We start from the raw sequence: 18668 nt of genomic DNA on the forward strand, positions 1-18668 counted from the left end.
ATTTAATTTACTTTTATGTTCCCATCGTTTTTTAAAGAAGAAGAATGTCTAAATAACATTAGTAGGTCTTAAGTTGCAGGGTTTTCTAAAAAAAATTCCTTAAAATTGTAATTTTGTATTCATTTTATATTCATTTCTTTTTTACATCATTTTCCCTTCTGTATTTCTTATACATGTGTTTGTGCTGTGATCTGTGGTGTCAGGAAGTCATTATGTTTCATATGATGTAGTCTTGTAGGAAAGGAATGCCCTTCCATGATAATATAAGAGTGGTATAGATTATAATTTACTGAAATGTGGTTAGATGGATGGGGCTGGGTAGATAACTTCCTGAGGTGTAGGCGTAAGGGTTAAACCTGACCTCCTTCATGGTTCAAAGTATTATTTTCCTTTGCTTGAGCAACTAAAATTATTTTTACTGCTTTAAGAATGCAAGCAATAATGTGTTTACTGTCTTTGCACATAACTTATTTTCTGAATTTCTATCTCATTAGGATAGGGTCATTGAAGGGGAAATTACGAGGACAAGGATTTAAACAATTTAAGCCTCATGGTATGTAGTGCCTAAGGGCATCTTTAACCATTTTAGATCTTGCCATTTTTTGACATTTGATAATTTTAAAAGTGAAAGTGGAATTTATTGTTTTAATTTATGTCTGAAATTGAGCATTTTTCAAATTTGTTAGGCATTTATATTTTCTTTTCTAAAAATTCACCTCCACTTTCTGTAATGAAGAATTTTTAGAGGTGAGTTTCCACTCTTACTCTTCCTTTGAATCTCCTTTCTGGGCTGATGTTGTTTCTTCCACTTCAGAATTTTATTTATCTTTTAAAAGCATCATGTTATGGGGGCACCTGGGTGGCTCAGTCAGTTGAGCTTGGAACTCTTGATTTCAGCTCAGGTCATGATCTCACAGTTCATGGGATCAAGTCCCATGTTGGCTCTGCACTGACAGTGTGGAGACTGCTTGGGATTCGTTCTTTCCCTCTCTCCTCCCCACTCCCCCGCCACCCCCCCCCTTTCTCTCAAAATAAATAAAATGTTTTAGAAAGCAGCATATTATTAAAAATATTCTGTAAAACATTTTTGGTTTGTTCTAATTTTTCTGTTTTCTGATTATCTCTTCTATATCCTTTTAATGCCCCAATTCCTTAATTCATTATTTTATGTGCATCATTGTATATTATTTGTTTTGCTGACAGTTATTCTCAAGTTCAAAACCTTTCAGAAGCACCTTATTGTCATCAGGCAGAAACTTCTCTGCTTGTCAACAAAGGCCTTCAACAAAGAGGATCCAGCTCCCAGTTTTTCAGTTTACTCTCATGCATGTACACATGCATGGCTCACCCTAGCCAATCTGAATTTATTAAATATGTGCTTATTTTTAATTTGTGTCTTTGCTGATTTTGATCCCACTCTCTAAACAGCCTTGTCCTATTACTTCCAGTGGAAACTCTGTAAGGCATGTTTCAAATTTTACATTTCTTCATGAGAGCTCATTGGATCCTTGGTGAGAGTTTATTGGGACCACCACTAATGGCATTTCCTGTGTTGATTTGTATAGAAGTTTACCTAAAGAATATGTCCCTACGGTAATCATGTCAGCACTTAAAGGACTGGCTCTGTCCGCTCCTCCTCATGGTACTTTGGGACTTTGCACAAAATGATCCTCAATATACACTTGTTTAATTGAATTAAACCTAAGTGCTAGTTGGTTAAATCCAGCTTTATTGAAAAGCTTGAATTAAGGCCCACAGCAAAAGGTCTCAAAAGTTCTTATGGATTTTCATATTTGATTTACACACTGAGCCAGAAGCTTTGGAATTATTACTGCCCTGGCTTAGAGAACATATTTATAAATATTCCTTGGGGAAATGCCTTTCCTCTCTTTTGAATAAAGTAGACCTACTAAAAATAATTCTATAAGTAACCCTTCCTAAGGTAGCATGTGCTGTGGGCAGTAAAATATAAAAATATATTTAATATTTAAAGAGGACAGCTTGAATATAAGGGGTAGTGAAAATATCTCTTGATGCGTACCTAGAGAGATTTAATGTTTTCACTTTTCATCTTAAAGTAAAAGGCAGAACAGCTGATGATATTGTCAGGAAGTGATCTTTAGAGAGTTACTCTAACAAACGGATAACAGAAAATCTTTAAGACTACCAATTTAATTGGTAATTCATACTTACAGAGTATTTAAATGTGAGAAGACATCTGCTTCTGACCAAGATGGACTGGGTTTCTAGTACTCCCTGAAATAACAAACAAACAAAGGAAATATAAAATGGGAGTGATAAATGTAAACACGTATGTATGTATACATACACAATAGTTTCCAATAAAGGACAATAATCCTTGAAAAACAAGCAACAGATAAGTCATATAATTATCTCAGCATACTGCCTTGAGTTTTCAAGCTGGAGAACCCAGGCAAAAGCTGGCTGACTCCACTTAAGAAGGTGGAGCAGACAGTGTGGGGAGGCCAGAGTGGCTATAGTTTGCAGGACAGAATACGAGAGAGGAGAAAGCTGAGCAGAGAATTCCAGAGATCTTCAGAAAGCCCCTCAAGAATGTTCAGCTGAGTACAGATCAGCACCAGTGTATGAAGGAACTTCCCAGGGCCAGGGAAAGAACAATACTGAAAGAATAGAGGTAACTCTGCTTGGTGCTCAGATGGGGCTGGGAAGAGTGCCTGTTCTCAAAGGCCACATACAAAACGTCACGATTCATAGGGCATTGCGAATAGTATGCAGAAGAGTCTTGCCTCAGAACAGTCAGCCTATACTGACCACAGCTCAGTTCTACCTAACAAATATTAAAAGCAAGACCTTAAAGGATCACACCTGTCCTCATCCTGGTTAGATGCCCATCTTGTGTTGGATCAGGCATTCAGTAAACTCCAGAGTAGTGGTTTTGATTGATGCCCTGCAGGCAGAAAAGCCAAACCTATCACCAGAATAGTTATCTATGCCTGTGTTAACAAACTATTGCCCTTTCTAGAACAGAAAGGACCCAATGTAGCCATCTTTCCGCCAAGCGGTTGTTGATCCCTCAAGGACTAGTGCCATACTGAGAGCTGAGCATTGGTTCTTGGGAAGGCCATGTTCTATTAGCCATCTCTATAACTCTTTACTGGTTAGTACTCCTGGATGCCACTCTGATATTATTGTGTATTACAATAGTTGTAATCCTTTGCCTTCTGGAAGTTAAGTCACACACTCGACCTTTACTGCATCAGGGTCCTACTGCTATCAGCAAGCTCATTTCTATGACAGCCTCTATCATCAGCCCTGGCCTACAAAGAATCACCACTGAACATTTTATGATGCTAATGACATTCATACCAGCACATTCCTTATGGTCTTGGTAAACAGTGTGTTTTCTAGGCCTTCTCAAAGAACACCGTTTTCTCTTTGGTCTTATGGTCTCATTAACATAACTGTTCCAGCAGACCTAAATCACTGAGTTTTTAATCTCCTACTCTATTGTCTGCCACAGCAATTCAAATATTTCAACCTCACTCACTCTGGGTGACTTTTTTCTGGTTTCTGCTAGAAATCTTAACACTTACTATAAGTCTGTTGGTCAGGAGTAGAGGTCAGGAAAACTGAGAGGGCAACTGTTTTGTTGTATGGAAGAAACCTCTGTATTATCTTTCCATGTGGGGGGAGAGCTAGTTCTTAATATGGAAGGGTGGGGACCATTCTGTACACTCAGAATGGTGGGGAATCAAAATCTTCAGGGGTACCTACTTAGATGTTCCTATACCATGTGACAGAATCCTAAGATCTGACATAAGTATGAGAACTCATGCTATATAGAACATTCAACCATCTTTGAAGCTCAGTAACTCTGACTGTTGAAGACTGACCTTGATTTTCATCTTTTTCTGCTTGCCAGCTGCATGAGTGGAAGGATGCTTTTTAGCTACCAGATAGACTCTCCTGCTCTTACACTTAGCTTTCAGTTATTTGTTAATTTCTCTGAGCTCTTCATTATCCACTTTTAGGGCAGTGATGAACTTAGTAAAAATTATTTAATTCTATTATCTTTACATTTATTAACTCCCCGTATAGTTCAAATGCCTAAATCCTCAACACTAAGGTATAGCCCTCCCTGGACACATTGCCAGGTGGCAACAGGTAAAGGTTTCAACAACTGGAATACTCTCTTGTGCCAAAGTCTGTCCATGCTCCACTGGCCACTCAGGGTGGAATCTACATTGCCAGCTGAGGAATGAGTGACAGTCTCAGACCCCATTTTACTGCCTGCCTTCTCACACCATTCCTGGTACCAGCTGTGACCACTGGGTGATCTGGACATCAGATGCTGGGACAAAAATTTTATTGGAGGGTAATACCATGAAGAACTAGGAATGTCTCTGTCAGCCTGGTAGGGCACTCAGGAGTAAAGATATGTCAGAGGAAAGCTGATTGGGTGCAGTCCTGTCCTTTACCTAGATTTAATCAGTCTTTGGCTGACAGCCAATGTAAAAATATTACATCAGAAGCTAAGGCAGACATTGAAGACGCTAAGAGGTGAAGGTCCGCAGCTAACCACATGCCTCACAGCTGGGCAGTGGGTCTTTTAAGGGGGATCTGCAGGCCACATCACGGTGTTTGCCAGATGTCTCATACAATATCTGCTTCTGTACTCTGATTTCTGAATCTGTTTCTAATTGTAACAATAAATCCAAGAATTGGAAGCTTCAAATGTTGCCCTTGCTGGAGAAGCTCTTCACTTCTCCAAGGGAAAGGAAAGGTGGACACAGATGCAGATACCTGGCGGTGTTAAACTGAAGAGGAAGGGCCTCAAGGGGAAATGCACTCATTTGTGCTGATTAGGTCATTACCTTGATTTCAAGTGTGTGCCCTAATCTCTGTTTACCTCTCTTCATGTATTTAATTCTTAATTTCAGTGAGACTGCAGAGTTTGAAATGAAAGGATTGAGTACTGCTAACACATCTTACACAGGAGATATTAATTAACTAACAATTTGGGTATTTAAAAAAATACAATAGAGATTTTGGAGATGTTCAAATTAGAAATATATTACTTGTTTGAGGAAGTCCAATGGAGAAATACTAACAGACATCTAGAATATGTGTTTCCTATCTAGACTACTAACAGCTCAGGGAATGTGGTAGTTTGAGTTTGGATTGTTTGGATTTTACTTTTTTATTCTCCATGAAAAATAGATTTACCCACAAAAGGAGTAGTTAGTGAATAATATTGCAGAAAATCTAACTCTTTTAAAGCCATCTAGAAGCACACAATTTAATTATGTCACTTCTATCTACTTAAACATTTATTATACTTGTTAATTAAAGCGTGTCTCCAAAGAGCTCTGCTTGCCTACATGTATAACCCTGGCTGGAAGTGCCCTATATATCTGAAGGTAAAGATATTTAATAAAATTATTGTATAAGACAGTCCACATTGGCCTTCCTCTTCAGGGGAACAATGCATACATGAAAGTAAAAAGCTTTGCTGAAATATTGTATAAATAAGATATTTTACTAATCCACATTGGTTGTTGCCAGTACATTATGCATTGATTTGCGAGTTTCAGACTCTTAAGTTTGACTTAGCACAAACAAAAAGACAAATTTATTATAGGAGTGATAGGGAAATTGCTAACTAAACTGCTGTGTAAGCAGGGTGGGCATTGTGAAGTTAATTTCTTTTCTATTGAATCCTTGGAAGGACTTGAATATGCAAATCTGGGCTTTGAGTTGAATTTCAAAGCCATGCTCTGACAATAATTTGTAGTGCTCCTGAAGATGTTGAGAAGAGGAAGATAGAATAGAGGAAGAAAGGAATCCATATGATAATGAAAAGCTGGAATTCCAAATGGGGAAACAGGGCTACTGGGGAAAATCCTGGAATGGGGTGTTCAAAAATGTAATACTAAAAGTTCATTGTTTCCACCTTTTATTGTAAATCCTATTCTGGCTTCTTCAAATCTTCAGTAGAATCTGTCATGCCTACAAATGCTGTGTTTGAGAGGCAGAAAACTCTGTGGTTGTGTTGTTGCTTTGAAGTTTACTTGTTTTACAGAATTACAGAACGAGACTGAGGCTAAATTCCATGACAGGATTCATACGAATCAGAGAAGATCATCATCAATCAGAAAAAAATTAATAGAATTAATTCAGCAAAAGCCAAAAATGACCATGAAAATATAAGCCACTTCCACATTCCATCCCCCACCTCCCAATACCTAGGGATTAGCAGAAATCTGGGTAAGTTTTCTGAATTATCCACAAATCGTGGATTGGGGTTCAAGTCCATTAGCTAGCTCTTAAGGGGCAGGTGATCCAGTTAAAATCTGAGTTGCACAGGGATACTGGAATTCAAGAACAAGGATACACGTAGGCCTCAGTAATAATGGAACCAAGAACTCAAAGTTTCCTTAAAGGCTCAGCTCAGTTTCTTTAGGTATATTAGCTTTTCAAAATTTTAATTTAACTATGGGAAGAACACTTAACATGAGATTACTCTCTCAACAGATTTTTAAATGTGTAACACAAATTGTTAACTATTTACAAAAGTCAGAACTATTTTCATAGGTGAACATCTCATCTGTTTTTTAAAAACCTTCATAGGAAAGCACATTTTCTTTTTTTTTTTTTTTTTTTCAACGTTTTTTTTTTTTTTTTTTTTTTTTTTTTTTTTTTTTTTGGGACAGAGAGAGACAGAGCATGAACGGGGGAGGGGCAGAGAGAGAGGGAGACACAGAATCGGAAACAGGCTCCAGGCTCCGAGCCATCAGCCCAGAGCCTGACGCGGGGCTCGAACTCACGGACCGCGAGATCGTGACCTGGCTGAAGTCGGACGCTTAACCGACTGCGCCACCCAGGCGCCCCAGGAAAGCACATTTTCAATATCCATTGGCACAATATGGTACAGGGAATCTCTAGAATGTACTTATCTTGTACAAATAAAACTTTATTTCTATTGCACTTGTTTGTCTTTATCTTACTGAAGACGTTTTTTTTTTCTCCACATAGTAGAAAACTTGCCTTTAAGAGCTACCAAATAACCAAAGTCTAGGGAGAGTTATGATTATGTTTGACTCAGATAATTTCCGATGATATCTTCTGTACTAGCCAACTGTGGTACTGTATAGTTTGCACTGTATACTAGAACAAGGATTTTGTTTTCAGAGTACCAGCATTTTTAGATCTATTATTCTTATGTTCCTATAGTCATCCATTTATTCTTTTGATGTATGCATTAGGAATTTTGCATCACCCAAAATGTAACAGGTGTTTTAATCCACTAGTTACAGAATATTATAAACTGTCTTTTGCAATCATAAATCATATCAACATTGAAGAAATAACATCTACTAAGAGAATTTAGGGACATGGCAGCAAATTATTAATAGAACAATTGAGACAAGGGAAAGGATGCACTTATTAGTCAGGAATAGATGATTAATGTTAGAGCAAATTTTTTTCATGAAGAATTTATGTTACACTCCCCAAAGACCATCTGGAAGGCCTTCTCTGGATGTTTACCTGTGTATTTTGAGTTTAATAACAGTTCTAGACATCTCTTAATTAATCACATCCGTCAAATGATGTTGGAGATAGACACCTAAACATAATGTCTTCAAGGACAGTTACACATTAGTGGATAAGACCTTCATTCACTCAGAAAAAGAGACTTGAAAATGTGATATATTCTGGTTTCAACTGCTCTATGTTAAATAATATACTTAGGGTATGTTCAAAAAATGTTTATATGTGTAGATGTGAAAGTGTATACATATGTAAATGTCTTTGGTGATATTTCTGACCTTCATCACCAACATTTTGCTCATATGTCATGCAAACATAATGACGTCAGACTGGCTGTTCTTTCTAAACTGTGTTCCTATAGGGGAGGGGCAGGTAGGAAAAACAACTCCCTTTTATTTGCAGTTCTTACATTATTCTTGAAGTTTTGTTGTAATATACAGAAGAAATGAATTAACCCAAAAATCTCAGTGGCTTAGCCTGACAATACTTTCCTCTTGTTCACAAAACAGATCCAGTGCAAAGCTGAGGTTGGGTAGTGCTTTGGATTCACAGTCACTCAGGGATTTTGGCTGACAGAGGCCCCTACTACCTTACACATGAACCATCTAGAACACATGGTTTTCCTCATCCAGGTGAAAGGCAAAGAAGGCTCCATAAAATCTTTCACTGGCAATTAAGCATTTTGCTCTGAAAAAGACATACATGTGTAATTCCACTGGCTGGAACTAGTCACATCCCCCCCCCCCCCCCCCGCCCCCAACTGCAAAAGGGCTGGGAAGTATAAGAGAGTACATGAAATAATCAGCAAGTTGTTTTTGCCACACTATATTCCAGACCTATATTTTGTTGGGCAAGAGAAATTTTAAAGAACCGAGTGAAAATTTTAGATACCAAACTCTCTTTGTTCCTTTCTCTTATTCCAATGACACAACACATATAAAACATGATGGCATATTTAGAGTCCTAACACTTTCCTTATGATTTTCATTTTTTTTAAGTTTATGTATTTATTTTGAAAGAGACAGAGAGAGAGAGAGAGAGAAAGCAGGGTAGGAGCAGAGAGAGAGGTGAGAAAGAATCCTAAGCAGACTCCATACTGTCATTACAGAGCTCAATGCGGGGCATGAACTCATGAACCACAAGATCATGACCTGGGCCGAAATCAAGAGTTGGATGCTTAGTCAACTGAGCCACCCAGGTTCCCCTGTTTCCTCCTGATTTTCATGCTGAGGACACTGTTCTTTCAACAGTCAGCTAGTTCTTGAGTTAGATGTGGATTACTCCATGTGACAGAGAAGTGCTGAGAGCTTTAAGGTGACTCTGCTTAGGGAAACTAAACATACAACCTGCCCCCCTGCCCCCACACCAAATGGTTTATGTGAGGTAAATTTAATTTCCAGTTGAGAACTTATTTTTAGGGTCAAAAAATTAACCTTCGTTTTTCACCTCTTTGACACATTCTTCACTTTCTCTTTGGTTCTCTATCCCTAATCTTCTAATGAGTAACAGGTTGAGCGGACAGAACCAATTCCTATTTCCAGCTATTTACCGTAAACCACTGCCTCTTTATTCAACTTTTCCCCATAAGACCCTTTTTAGAATTGGAGTTGATGAAAACCAAATGAGATGCTGGTGAGCTACAATGCTAATCAGCGATAACCAGCAATATTCACATTGTAGAAAACATTAAGCGTTCTTTTTAAAAAGGATTAACATAACACCTTAAAGGCTATTCTTTTCATTTAATAACAACTTAAAGAGTAATCCAAAAGGAATATGCTGATTTTTAATAGCCACAAAACGTCTAGCTACTTAATAAAATATCACGAACCAGTCTTGAATTACATTCAGGGGCAATTCAAATTATATGCAGAGAGAGACATAATCTCTGGCGGAGAAACCTGTAGTGAGTCTTATTTATAAGATCAAAGTCATTTTTGCTTCATTCAAATACGAATATGTACTTATACATCAATTTAGAAGAAGATTGTGGAATATAGGTCTGGATGAATTTCTTGTGGTACCGATTTTTGCAAGTTTTTTTTAAAACATTGAAATCACTGTTATGGGTTCTTAGAGATGAACCATCTGTCACAAATCAGAATCAACATTTATTTTAGCTTATTAAGAGGAAAAGTTGCTAGCAAAAACCATTTGAAGTGTAAAATTGGATACTGAAAACCTTTTTTTTTTCCCCATAGAGGTTTTTAAAAAACAGATTAGATGTTCATCTGTGAAAATAGTTCTGACTTTTGTAAATAGATAATTATCTCATATGGTAAGATCACTAAAAAGGTGAGAAATGCACAGGGACAGAAGGAAGGCAGAGAAGCATGAGCACGTGTATGCAGCATGAGAGAGAGAGAGACAGAGAGAGGAGGCAGCTGCATTTCTCAGGAGAATTACATTTGTTTGTAGGTATCCTAACTGAAAATATGAAATTGCTTTTGAAGATAGCTCACAAACTAGAATGTACATTATGAAGTGGAGTGCTATTAAATAAGTTGTAACTTAATGTGGGTATTCCAACTTAAGATGTTATCACGGCTCAAATTTTGTTAATAAAAATGCCATCATAGGAGTGAGATCATCAAGATGTTGACATGTCATTCTCAACTTTGGTCTCCCTCACAAGAAGACCTACTGATAATTATCCATAGATAAGACACCATTGTGAAAATCCTAGAACCTGGGAGTGAGGCTGAATCACCCTCTTGGACCACAAAGACCAAAAAGGACCACAAGAGTAAGAGTAGTGGCTACCCTCTTAATACATTCCATCCCCCTCAAGAACAGCACAGCATTGCGCTGAGATTGATCCCCTGAACCTAGGTTTCTCCAGTGGAAAAAAGAGCCCAAGGTGAACATCCAGCTCCTTCAGCATTTTGAGGCACTTCCCAGGAGGTCTACTGAAGTGTCACCTCATAGGAATCACTAAGGGAATCTGTAGGGCTTGACCACTGGAGATCAGATAGAAACAGAGGAGTGGGGCTTATACACCTGGCACTCAGATCTTCACAGACTACAATCCTCCTCTGAAAGGAGGTGGAGCAGAGGCCCTAGCCAGTTGCTCTGTCCCACTACAGGGTCAAGCTGGTGGCCCTGTCTGGCCTAGAAATAAGCCCATATATATGTGCCCAACTAATATTTGACAAGGGAGCCAAGAATACTCAATAGATTAAAAAGATTCTCTTCAGTAAATGCTGCTGGGAAAACTGGATATTCACATGTAAAAAAATGAAAGTGGACTTTTATCAAACACCAATCACAAGAAGTAACTCAAATGGGTTAAAGATTAAATGTAAAATCTCAAACCATAAAGCTCCTAGAAGAAAACACAAGGAAAAACTCCTTGACATTGGTCTTGGCAATGATTTTATGGATAGGACAGTCAAAGCTTAAGAAACAAGAGCAAAAACAAACAAGTGGAACTAATTATATTGAACTTAAGTGCTCCTGCATAGTAAAAGAAATGACAAATGAAATGAAAAACCAAAGTATTATCCAAATAATGAAATTAAGTATTCATTCCCACTTGAGATTGTAAACTCTTTGCAGGAAGGTTACTTGTTACACTTTTGAATTTTCCATGATATCTGTTAAGACATATGTAAGTATATGATAAATATTTCTTATTTAATTCAGTCAACATTAAATATGATTTCTACATAAGGACACTATTCTACCTACCAATGCTTTGGAGGTTTGTTTCCAGAGCAGAGAAAAAGTAAAAGCTTCTTTATACAATGAAGGACCTAATGACCTACTTTTCTGAAAACACATTTCACAGATAGAAGAGTATTCTTTTGTACTTTGAAAAGCATGATTTATTTAATTTCAAAATAAATGCTTTGCTTGAATAATAGCTATAATAAAGTATTAGTAATAAAATAATTAAAATATTTTTCTTAGAAGGAAAAAAAAGGAAAACCAACATACAGAATGGGGGAAATATTTACAAGACATATATCTGATAAGGGGTTAATATATAAGAAATATAAGGAACTAATACAACTCAATATAAAAAACACAAGTAGTCCAATTAAAAAAAATGGGCAAAGAACCTAAATGGATATTTTTCCAAAGAAGACATACAAATGGCTAGCAGGTGCATGCTCAACATCACTAATCATCAGGGAAATTCAAATCCAAACTACAGTAAGTGAGTGAGTGAGTGAGAAGCTGAATATCAGGCAGGCCTGGGCAGGTCAGCTACAGAATGGAAAAGGACTATGTGGAGCAGTTAACCCTGTGACGCAGAGCCCAACAATCTGTAAAGTGAAACCCCCTGAAATCAGAAGAGTAAGAACCTTGGCAGTTTTTCAGTAGAAGTCTGGAGGAGATTTTCATTGGTTAAAAAATAGCTGTTCTCAAAAGTTGAGAAACCAAAGTCACCCTTACTTCAACCTCAGTCTGAGGAGCAGGAGATAGAACAGAAACTGAGGAGCCATCTAAATCTGTTGGACTTACCTCTGGAGTCCAACCCATGAAACATCACATCCTTCAGAATCCATGAAAGAAAGCTGTTCCATCAGAGAGTCCAGGACTTCTTCAGGTAAGGAAGATTCTCACTGAAAAAGCAGTGGAAGTCAATGCTGTAAGAATATTAGTTCCCAAAGCTGCTATAACCCATGATATCCCCAACAAAAAATGCAAAAGCTAAGTCTCTGGGTCATTGTAAAGGAGAATTACTTGGTCAGTCAGAGGGAGTTGCAGAACCCAAAAAAGAACTATCAGAGGTAAAGAATATATTGGAAAAGCTCAAGAACTATTAAAGTAGGTTACTACAGGACGAAGAAGGTCTTTAAAACCAGTTCAGGGTATAGACAGAGGTCAGTTGTGAGTTTAAAAAGTTGCTAGTGGCTTCTGTTGGGGATGATCTTCAGTGTTACTTTGAATGTCTAGCCAGAGGAAAATCAGCTTATTTTAGAAAATAAAGCCATAGGTCAAAACACAGGTCAACTTTCTGAACAGTTAGAACGTATGTCAATATAGTGTGATATATGACGAAGTAAATTCCTCACAAGCAGGTTTATGGCAGATGAGTTAACCAACTCCTAACCACATTTACAGCGTCAAAACCACAAGGCGCAGAGTGCTATTCAAGATATCCTGACTGAACGGGAACAGTTTTGTCAGGAAATGACAGTTACCCATAAATTATTGGAGGAGCTCTTAGTCTCCATGCAGTGGGGAAGAGAGCAAACCTACTACCCTAGTACACAACCTCACATCACAGCAGGACTGGCATCTACAAATCACAAGTTGGCAAAAGCAGTAAATGCTCATCTTCTGGGAAATGTCAGCACTAATAGTCAAAAGAAGATTCCACGAACAGTTGAGTTCTGCAGCACCCCAGCAGAAAAAAAAAATGGCTGAAATGGTTCTATGCATTCTATCCAGTTGCCTGTACAGAAAGCTCACCTGATAATCCATTTTTTGAGTCTTCACCAACCACCTTACTTGGTACAAAGAAAAATATTGGATGATTTATTTCATCCCTATACTAGATATGAAAATACAACTTTCAGTTGCTGCCATCACTTCCAGGGAGAACTTCTTGTCCTTTCACATTTGGTATGTTGGAGGTATGCTACAGGTGCTTGCTTATTACCCAAGAGTCATTATTATTTGGAAGCGGGAGTTCTTATAATCGTAGACATAGTATCACTTTCTATTTAAGTAATATATACCCCCCAAAGATGTTTTTCATGTACTGGACCACAGATAACCCTTTCTTAATAAATGTTTCAGGGTAAGGAAAGAATGAAAGGCATATTTAAAGTAGATGATATTCGGGGCGCCTGGGTGGCTCAGTTGGTTAAGCGGCCAACTTCGGCTTAGGTCATGATCTCGCGGTCCGTGAGTTCGAGCCCCGCGTCGGGCTCTGTGCTGACCGCTCAGAGCCTGGAGCCTGTTTCAGATTCTGTGTCTCCCTCTCTCTCTGACCCTCCCCCGTTCATGCTCTGTCTCTCTCTGTCTCAAAAATAAATAAAAACGTTAAAAAAATAAAAAATAAATAAAGTAGATGATATTTTCCAGGCATTACATGATGCTTTTCCAAAGAAGGAATTATATGATGCTTTTCCTTTTTCTGAAAGAAAAAGATTTTACCTTCATTTTAGGCCCTAAGTTATATCTTGCTATGGATTTAATAGGGGCAGATTCAATTCTGATACTCTAATGCAAGGTGGGTCATATGCAGCTACATTCATTCACTTACTCTTGTCTATGATTGTTTTCGTTTGTTTTTTGCACTACAACAGTAGACTTGAATAGAAAGAGTTTTCTGGCCCCTACTCTAAAGGAATAGTAGCTGGTAGAGGATGGGTGGAGGGAGTGTCCATTTCCTTTTTGATGATTTTTTGGGTTACAAAAGGAGGCTTATGGAAATACTATGGGTAAAGGGACTAATATTTTAAAACTAAATGCTATACTTTAGGAAAATTAAAAATATTTTACAGCCACATTAGCAAGTGTATCAGCCTAACATATTCTCATGTTGGTTTTGTTTTGGGGAAAATCATAGCTTGAATGGATGCAACTTGACATATATAAAAGAAACAGATTCTACTGGGCTCATTTTGACAAATGCAACACAATAGGAATATCCAGTTTGATATAAAATGTGCTGGAGAAAGTAGGATCTTCCTAGAACATTGTACAAACTCAAAAATGCAATCCATCAATTAATTTATATTAATATATATTATTATTTATTTATGATGGGTCATCATAAATATCCTTTTATAGGTCTTTAAAAATATCCACCATATGTTTATACCAAATTACACTGCATTAGGTGCAGAATTGCCTATCAGAAGAGAAATCTTCTAAAGATACATCTGGTCAAGTAACACATTTTAATGTCAACTTGATGATAGTTTGGTCTGATTCATCTGAGTTACATTTTGAAATGGTATTAAATTTATCTACATTCTTAAAAAAAACCCTACAATGTGATATCATCCAACCATTATTAGGATGTCTATTATCAAAAAGAGGAGCGATAAGGGTGTGGAGAAAAGGGAACCCTGTGCACTATCGGTGGCAACATAAATTGGTGCAGTCATTTGTAAGAAACAGTATGGAGGCTCCTCAAGAAGCTACACTAGAATTATCATATGACCCAGCCCATTTCACTTGTGGGTGAAGGAAATGAAGAGAAATCTGCACCCCTTTGTTCACTGCAGCATTATTTACAATGTATTCATCAAACATACAGTATTCCTCTTCCTGTATCAGGTTTATTTCACTTAGCATAGCGTCCTCCTCCAGGTTCATCCATGTTGCCACAAATGGGAGGATTTCCTTCTTTTTTTTTTTCTTATGGCTGAATAATATTGTATTATATATATGAAATATCTATCTGTATCTATCTAAATCTAATCTCTATAGACTTTTCTTTGTTTAGTTGTTGCTGGACACTTAGGTAGTTTCCGTATCTTGGCTATTGTGAATAATAAGTTCTTTAGGCTGCCTTATTTTTTATTCATCTGTGGGTAAAAATTATTTAATTTGTTTTGGGGATTTTATAATATTATGCTATTATAATTCATAAATTTGATTTTAAATACTCTTAATGAATAATTGAATATAGCTTCTACCCAGAAACTTCTACCCAGAAACAGCCTATAATGAAAAGTTTGTTGCCAAGTGCCTGTGCTTCCCAGTATTCGTATTCATAATAGACACAGAGGCTTTTATTTTATCCTAAGCCAAGCACCATAAGGGATCCTGATGAGTGGTGTGCTGGGTTGCTTATTATTTGTAAACAAATAAAGAATATGCCATAAGGCTATCTTTTACTGTTTGTGCTTCACCCTAGATAAAAAGATTTGAGGCCCTTGTGAAATTATAATGCAGGATCAGCCATTTTTCAGAATTTTAAATTTCAGGTAGATTATAAAAGAGTAGGATTTAATTTAACCTTGCAATTTTGCTCATTTCTTAAATGACAGTTTCCTGGATTGCTTTTTTAGGGAATTTGTACAATGAAGACTAAAAAAGTACATCTTGAATATGGCGATTCTGATGTTTATACCGGTCCAATAAAAGCCCTGATTTGGTGAGACTGCATCACAACATGTCTTAGAGATTAAAGGAGCAACTTCTATTGTAAGTGCTGTCCATAAAACATTCAAACATTGGGCTTTTTCCAAAAGGTCAGTAGATTGCAGTGAGTGATCCTCTAAAGCATTTTCATGTGTTCAGACCTTACCAACTGCTGCAGAGGTGTTATCCGCTGCTCTACTTAAATATTCAAGGTTGTGGTGTAAGGAGTCTATAAAAGGAGTCAGCACACTGAAGACCATGCCTTTTCAAAGAGCATTACTATTAAGAGATCATAGTGTACACCTGCTATAAAAATAAGCTGCATGTTAAATGTTTCAGAAAGTCTACCTACCTGCTTCCTATTTTTTACTGCTTCTTCTATAAATTTTATTTCAGAAATGCTTTTTATAAATGCAAAATTAGTAAATTCTACTTTGCATTTTGATGAGATTTGTACATTTAGCATTGCACTTGGCACTGAAACAATGTGGGGGTTAAGGGTCCCAATTCCTGAGCAATTGGAAATCTCCCCACAGCTTTTGGCTCCCCCAAAAACTTTACTAACAACCTACTGTTGACTGGAAGCCTTACCAATGATACAGTTGATTAACATATATTTTATATGTTATACATATTATATGGCCTATTCTTACAGTAAAGTAAGCTAATGTTATTAGATGTTATTAAGAAAATGTTATTAAGAAAATCATAAGGAAGAGAATACATCTATAGGACTGTACTATTAAAACATCCATATATAGGCAGTGCACCACAGAGTCATGTGGATCTCTCTGTTGCTTCAACAGTGTTTGGACAGCACCGACCCAGGTACGTCCCTTCTTTCAGCCTCTAACCCTCTCCAACCTCTTTTCCAGTGGTAACCTTCAGAACCATCATCTCAGGCATCCTCTACCTCCGGTCCAAGCCAACACCATTTTTTGAGCTTAGCTCCTTATTGCCCATCAAATACCAGCTCCCAGATTCCTCAGAATTATTCCACTGAGGTGGAGGCTGATGACAACCACCTGAGCAACATGCATCTGTGGGTCTCCTACATTTACCCCTATCTGGGCTTCTATTTTGACCAGGATGTTGTGACCCTGGAGGGCATGGGCCACTTCCTCAAGTTGGCCAAGGAGGACTGAGACGGCACTCAGCGTCTTGAATACACAAAACCAGTGTGGTGGCCGTGCCCTCTTCCAGGACCTGCAGAAGCCATCCCAAAATGAATAGGATAAAACCCTGGATTCTTACAGACTGCTATAGTCCTGGGGAAGAACCTGAACCAAAAGAAGCCTTTTGGATCTGCATGCCCTAGGTCCTGCCTGTGCAGACTCCCATCTCTGTGACTTCCTGGAAAGCCACTTCCTAGATGAGGAGGTGGAATTCATCAAGAAGATGATGACCACCAGACTAACCTCCGCAGGCTGGCTGGCTGGCTCCTAAGTGGAGCTGGTAAGTATCTCTTTAAAAGGCTCACCCTCAAGTATGACTAGGAGTTTCTGGAGCCCCACAGCCCTTGAGGGGTTCCTCTGGCATCCCTCTAGTGTCAAGGCTCCTGCCTGAACCTCTTTCTGCAGCTACTAAACAGCTTTTCAGCCACCTTGGAGACCTCCTCCTTTGGTCTATTAGACCAAATAGAAATAATAAAGCTCTTGGCAGTCCCCACCCAAAATCTGTGTATAAGTGGACCCACATAGTTCAGCCCTGTGTTGTTCAAGGGTCAACTGTATAGGTATAAAATTTTTTTCTTTTCCAAAAACTAACACCCGAAATCAACAAAATACCTATTTTTAGTAAAACAGTATATATTGAAATACTTAAAGATTATTTTTAAAGAGCAATGCTCCAGCAAACTCCAAATAAAATATATTGGCTAAATATTAAGAATTTAATGTGAGGATGCTCTGCTCCTACAAAGGTGTATCAAAGAGGTAACAATATGATTTTTTAAATATTTTACAGTTTAAAATTATTCTAATTAAAATACTTTTAAAAGTTATTTTAATCACAAGTGCTGGGGGTTTTTATAGCCTGGAAACATACTGTCTGATGGTTGAAACATAAGTATTTGTTTGTATTATACTTTCTGAGACTTTAATTTACTAGTAATTGCCCAGAATAACATTGTTACTACTCTCAGCTCCAAATCCACTCCTCTTTACTCTGATTTGTGATATTGGAGATGGACCCTGTAGCCATCTCTATTCTTCCAGCTTGGATAATATTAGTTTATGGCAACAATAGTGGAGGGACTCTACCAATCTAGAGCAGGAAGAAGGGACACACTTCTTCATTCTTTCAATGTGCTCTTTTCTGGGAGGTAGGCTGGGCTGTAGAGTGATATGTGTATGTGTGGGGTGGGAGTGAGTTTGTGCATGGCCAATAATATCAACTCAGTGGCTCTCACAATTAAACTTCATCTGTGTCCTTGGCAAATGTATTCTCTCTTAAAGAGCTGCATATTTCCATGAAAGCCATGGCCTCTACTCGTATTTCTGAATCCTGGGCTTGAATATCCTCCCTGCCCTAAATTATTTCCTTATTATTTTCCTACAAACAAAGTAGCTGTGTTCTGTACCTCATAGAGTCCTTGTTTGCTCCTTTTAGTAATCACTTTTTATTAGTTAACAATTCCTTATATTAATCCTTGCTGTTCAAATTACAGGTGTGGTTTTTGCTTCCTGAATGAACTCTGACATGTTAAGTAATATGTACAGTGTAAAAGCCTACAGCTGGAATGCTATAAAGTTACACTGTGAAATTTGCTATAGTTTAAGGGACTTGTAAGAGATAATTTGAAAAGGGAATAATTGACACTTTTTAAAGTCAGGGAAATAAGGAAGACAATGTAAGTCAGAGACTGTTGGTTACAGATATTGGAATGATCAGAGAAAGAAGTTAAAATAACTATGATTAATATTTTAAATATTCCAATGGCAAATGTAGACAATATGCAACGTAGCATGGCTAGTGTAAACAGGGAAATGGAAACTAAAATCATCAAAGAGAAATGATAGATGCAACATAGCTAAGGACAGATCAGTGATGTTGAAGACAGGTGAATAGAAACTTCTCAA

General features: G+C 37.6%; 1 pseudogene; it reads left to right on the plus strand.

The window, feature by feature from the left end:
- The first annotated feature begins 1599 nt into the window (after nt 1-1599).
- Nucleotides 1600-16733, plus strand: LOC122213206 (annotated as a pseudogene).
- The last annotated feature ends 1935 nt before the right edge of the window (nt 16734-18668 follow it).

Source organism: Panthera leo, chromosome A2 (genome assembly GCF_018350215.1).
Source record: "Panthera leo isolate Ple1 chromosome A2, P.leo_Ple1_pat1.1, whole genome shotgun sequence".
Taxonomy (NCBI): Eukaryota; Metazoa; Chordata; class Mammalia; order Carnivora; family Felidae; genus Panthera; species Panthera leo.